Raw genomic sequence first — 5,787 nt, forward strand, 5'->3', positions numbered from 1 at the left:
TGCTTTTTTCACCACTGAATTTCATTTTGTTAGATAGCGTCCAATGTTCAAGTATGTCAAGATCCTTCTGTATCTTAAGCCTATCTTCTGGAGTGTTGGCTATTCCTGCCAGCTTGGTGTTGTCTGCAAATTTGATGAGTTCTTCATCCAAATGATTGATGAAGATATTGAAGAGTACTGGGCCTAAAACAGAGCCTTGGGGTACCCCACTGCATACTTCCCTGCATGTGGATAAAGTTCCATTGAGGACTATACGTTGGCCAGCCAATTACAAATCCATCTGGTGATGATGATGCCTAACCCACATTTTTCTATCTTATCAAATAGTAGGTTGTGGTCTACTTTATCAAATGCCTTACTGAAGCCCAACTAATTATATCCACCGCATTCCTTTGGTCCACTAATTTTGTCACTTTGTCAAAGAATGCAATAAGATTTGTCTGGCATGATCTGTTTTTGACAAACCCATGTTGGCCTTTGGTTGTGACTTTGCTGATTCATTGCTTGATTATCTTTTTCAGAATCTTCCCAGGTATTGACGTTAGGCTGATAGGTTTGTAATTTCCTGGATCAATTTTTTCCCCTTTTTTGAAGATGTGAACTACATCAGCTCTTTTCAAGTCCTCTGGTAGTTCCCCGGTGCTCCAGGATCTTTGAAAGATATAGTTCAGTGGTTCTGAGATAGCGTCTGCCAGTTCCTTCAGAACCTTGGTGGGTAATCCATCTGGTCCTGGTGATTTGAACTCGTCTAAGGTGGACACCTGCTCACTTACCATTTTCTTGTCTATTTTAACTTGTATTCCTAATCTGTTTTTTATAGTACTGTTTTTGATAAGTTGGACTGTTTTTTCCTTTTGCCTAAGAGGGATGCAAAAAATGAGCAGTTAAGCAGTTCTGTTTTCTCCCTGTTGCTTATCACCTTCTTGCCACTTTCTCCCATTAATGGACCACTCGTTCAATGACTTTTTTCTTGTTTTTACAAGAAGCTTTTTTTGTTATTTTTGACTTTTGTCACAAGCCTTAGTTCATTTTGAGCCTTCGCTTTCCTCACTTCATCTTTGCAGGCTTGGGCTATTTGCTGACATTCTGCCTTAGTTATGTGCCCCCGGTTCCACTTTTTATACTTGTCCTTTTTGTCTTTTAATGTATCAGAGAGTTCTTTATGCAGCCATCCTGTGTTTTTTTGAGAGCTGTTATTTTTCTTCTTCATTGGTATTGTGCTAGACTGAGCTTTTATAATCTCATTTTCCAAAGTTTCCAAAGTTTCTTGGGTTGTTTTCCCTTTGAGGATTTGCATCCATGGAATCCTTCCCAAGTTCTCTCTAAGTTTATTGAAATTAGCTCTCTTAAAGTCCAAGACTCTAGTTTGACTTTGTTCTATTGCTTGTGCTTGCATAATGTTGAATTCCAATATTGCATGATCACTCCCCCCAAGGTTCATGTAGCTTAAATACCTTCTATCATTTCATCTCTACTAGTGAGAATTAAGCCCAATATGGCTGATTATCTATTTCCCTTCTCTACCTTTTGGGAGACAGAGTTGCCTGCTAGGTTTGTCAGGAACCTGTTTGATCTTCCACTTGGTGCAGAGTTTGTCTCCCAGTTGATGTCAGGTAATAATGCCAGTCCCCCATTAGTATTATGATGTACTTCCTACATACCTTAGTTAACTGACTAGCAAAACGTTCCATCAATTTCCTGTTTGGTTGGATGGCCTATTGTATACACCTATGGAAATGTCATTTCCCCCCCTTTTATACGGACCCAAATGCATTCAAGACAGTTTTCATCATTGTGCTCTATTTCTATAGAGATGTAGTTATTTCTTATATATAGTGCAACTCCATCTCCTCTTTTATTTGGTCTGTTTTTAAAAAAATAATTTAAATCCCTCTAGCTGTATATTCCATTTGTGGGTTTCATACCACCAAATTTCCATAATGGCAACAATATCACATCTGCCCTTCATTTACTTGATTTTCTAATTCACCCTGTTTATTCCTCATAGTCTGTGCGTTGGTACTGTATATAGACATTTGAGTCCTTTTTGACTGACCCTGTGTTTACTTTCTATATAATCTGTTTTGTGTCCAAATTCTACTTCCTTACCACCTGTTTGATTAGTGCACATGATATGGCACACACTATCAAAATGGCATACACTATCAAAAGTTTGATTTTCCTTAACAGCAAGGTTGATATTCTTATGCGCACAAACATCTATGTTACAAGTACTGATAACCCTATTAGTTTTAGATTGCTGGGGACAGAAATGTTTTGTATCAATCAACTATTTGTCCCCATTGTTTAGTTAAAATGTTTCTCCAGAAAATCCATAAATTTAATGCCAAGTTACTTAGTCCCTTTCTTTGATGGATGCAAACCATCTCTTTTGTAGTTTTTTTTTATCGGACTAGCTGCAGACGTTGTGACTAATATAACCAAAGCCTTCTGCTTTACATCACTCCTTTAACCATTGAACTCCACTATATGCTGGCCTTTTCCTTTTTATAGTATAGTGTTTTTGCATTTTTTGAAAACTCTATATTCCTTATTAATTTTTAGAATAATGAAGCTGCTTTTTAGAATTCAGTAATTAAAAAAATGAGTCTAATTTGTAATAAACCAAAATAGGACAATATGCATGGCTCTGTAACAAACATATGTACTTTTGAGTGTAGTAGATTTAGGGAATTACCCTGATTACACTTATTAAGTACAGCAATTCTATCAAAGGAGACAAAGTTGGACAATATTTGCAAGAAAGTTTGTGCTGTCTTGCTATTAATTTTAGCATGAAAATATCCAGGCATATGCTGTTTGACAATCTGGTCAAAGTCCTTGCCTACTGTAGATGTCATGCTATCAAATCTGTAGTTTTCAAATTCTTCTTCTGAAGATGGGTTTGCCTCCTCCAGTGTTCTAGGATTTCATATAACCTTCTGGAGTTTTTCAAGATTACTAAGATTGGTACTGCAATCACATCTGCAAGTTTGTACACTACAGTGCTGTAGAATGTAAGCCAACTGGTTCTGAATTTATTTAAATTACACACAGACCTCATTTAGCAACCACAATTGGGACCAGCTGCTCTGTTGTTAGGCAAGCAATCATTAAGTGGGAAATCACATGACTGTGAATGTCAGGCACAAGTGAATATTCACAACTTGTGAATAGTCTCAAGCAGGTTTATTTTAATCACCTATGTGATATTTCCTTGGGAACAGTCAGATGAAGTTTCAGAAATTCTGGGGGAGGTCAGACCTGTGCCCTTTTTTGCAATGCAGGGAGTCTAAGCTCAGCAACTTCTTAATCTCTCCCTCCAGTCTAGTTGGAGATTCCAGCATAATGACTCTGCTTTCCTTTTGCCCATTTCCCACCCTTTGGAATGCTCATGCTGATACTGGGATAATTAGCAAGAACGGAATTAAATGTGTTTACATTTGTTGGAGAAAGGGATTACATGAGAGTAAGCAGGCTCACAAAGGGGAATACACATCAAAATAACTGGCATTCCAGAGCACACATGGAACTGGGAGTCGCAAGTGCTCTACCCAAACAGCTGATATATTCCCCTGCTTACTCTCTTGCTGATGTTTTCTTGCTAACTCTCTTGTAATCTCTTTCTCTCCAATCTTTCTGCTCTGCAATGGGGGGGGGGGAAGAAAGGCAACAGGTCAGGCACAGAATAATGTATATAGACTGTAATGATAATTGCATGACTGAGGGACATGCTGAAGATCATAAATTTGGCATTGATCATAGTTATTTATTTTGCACAATGGAAACCGAGTGAACACCAAATGAGGCAGTCAATAAGCGAGATCTACTTGTAGCTAAGTTCTCTTTTCTTGTCTATCTTAAATTACCCTTTTCTCATTCCTCTGCAGTATAATGACCAGCTAGGGCTCCATTTATCTTCAGAGGGAAAATAGTTACAAAATAGGAGAAATTCTGCCTTCTCACCATTGTCCATTACTGCTTCACCACTTTTTCTTCAAAAGTGCCTTGTTTTACTTTCATTTCTAATGTACATAAAGAATCTTTTTATTCTTTTTGATATCTTTAGCAAGCTTTACCACATTTTGAACTTTAGCCTTTAGTTCCTATAGTTTCTTGACACCCTACCTCTTTGGTTATATTTTCTTTCTTCCATTTTCTGTAAATTTTGCTTTTTCTCTGAAGTATTTTAGAGAAATTGCACATGCACACAGTGGTACCTTTGAATTTATCCTGTTTTTCTGTTATGAGAATTGTTTTATAGATTTTCCCATCTTCCTGCACATTTTTTTCAAGGAATTCAAGCCAATGGATCTGATCTACCTTCCTTTGAAGTTCATTAAAATCCATTTTCGAAGTTCAACTTTTAGGTAGCTCTTCTCAGTTCGTTCTCCTCTAGTCTAGATATCATGAATTCAAGGATAACATAATTTTCAGTATATTTGATTCTGTGTTTTAGTTACACATTCTTTTTATTCTCATTTGATATCCTCCTGACGAGAATGGTGAGGTTCCTTCTCAAGTTTTATAAACTGTATCCTATCTCTTCTCAGCAGTCCTTTCTGAAAGTAGCATTGGCCCTTGTCAAACTTCTGTTTGTTTTCCCTATTTGCTTGCTTTATTGATTAGCCTGTGGGCCATATCAAGGTGTAGCGTTCCAAACACATGTTATACTAAAATGCAGTAAAATAATTTAGAATGCAATTGGTTAAAATATAATTTAGAATAAAATAGAAATAAAATACAATTTAAAATGAAATTGGGATAAAATACATTTTTAAAATGAAATTAGAATCAAATAGGGCAATTTAAGATGTAAATAGATAAAATATGATAAAATTGTATTTTACTATCACCCCTACAATCTACCCCAATCAGTCTCACATATGCCAATCTCAGCCAAACCATTTTGCTCAGGTACCGTGCTGTGTTAAATGTAATTTTCAAATTCTGGCCGCACATATGGTAAGTTATTTTGGTATGGGGGTCCCAATGGGTCATTCATTTAGTGTATAGGCCAAGGTACCTGTCTCTCACCCTCTTATATAGGCAGCAGTGAAATAGGATGTGAGCCAGGTCCTCAACCTCTGCCACTCCACAGATGGCAGAGACGTCCATTATAGGATATAGAGTGGAATCTCCCATATCTGACCATTGTGTCAAGCTGTTCAAATCTTGCTCGTGTGAATATTTCCCTAAGATATTTTGGCAGTTGTAACTTCAAATAGCTGTCTGCTTGAAAAGTGCATTTATATTTGCTCAGCCATTTCAAGTTACCCATCTTACTAAGAATGGCTATGTCATTTTGTGCTTCAATATCCTTAATTCTTTCGGCAGCTCTTTTTTTAGATTGTTCCCCCGTTACGTAAGACAGGGCTTTTCAACCTTTTCACCGATTGTACCACTTTTAGAATATGGCAACATTCGAGTACCACCAGTCACCCAGCAAGGTGTCAAAAGCTTGATGACCAAAAAAAATGGAAAAAAGTGATACTGTACAGGTAGTCCTCAACTTACAACAGTTTGCTTAGTGACTGTTCAAAGTTACAACGGCACTGGAAAAAGTGACTTATGACTATTTTTCACACTTATTTATTTATTTATTTATTAAATTTATATACCGCCCTATCTCCCTTACGGGACTCAGGGCGGTGAACAGGCGATACTAAAAACCACAATAATAAATAAATAATTTCTATGCTAAAATCAAATTAAATGACAGGCCTGTTCTAAAAACACCCCATACAAAACCCCCACTAAAACATAATCAAACTTAATCAAACTACG

At 36.9% G+C, this 5,787-nt stretch overlaps 1 protein-coding gene across 1 annotated transcript in view; it reads right to left on the reverse strand.

Annotated features, from left to right (window-relative positions):
- Window positions 1-5,787, reverse strand: part of LRRC58 (leucine rich repeat containing 58) — a 31,327-nt gene that overhangs the window by 4,336 nt on the left and 21,204 nt on the right. The window lies entirely within an intron of this gene.

This window comes from Protobothrops mucrosquamatus, unplaced genomic scaffold, assembly GCF_001527695.2.
Source record: "Protobothrops mucrosquamatus isolate PMUCROS unplaced genomic scaffold, P.Mucros_1.0 scaffold69, whole genome shotgun sequence".
Lineage (NCBI taxonomy): Eukaryota > Metazoa > Chordata > Lepidosauria > Squamata > Viperidae > Protobothrops > Protobothrops mucrosquamatus.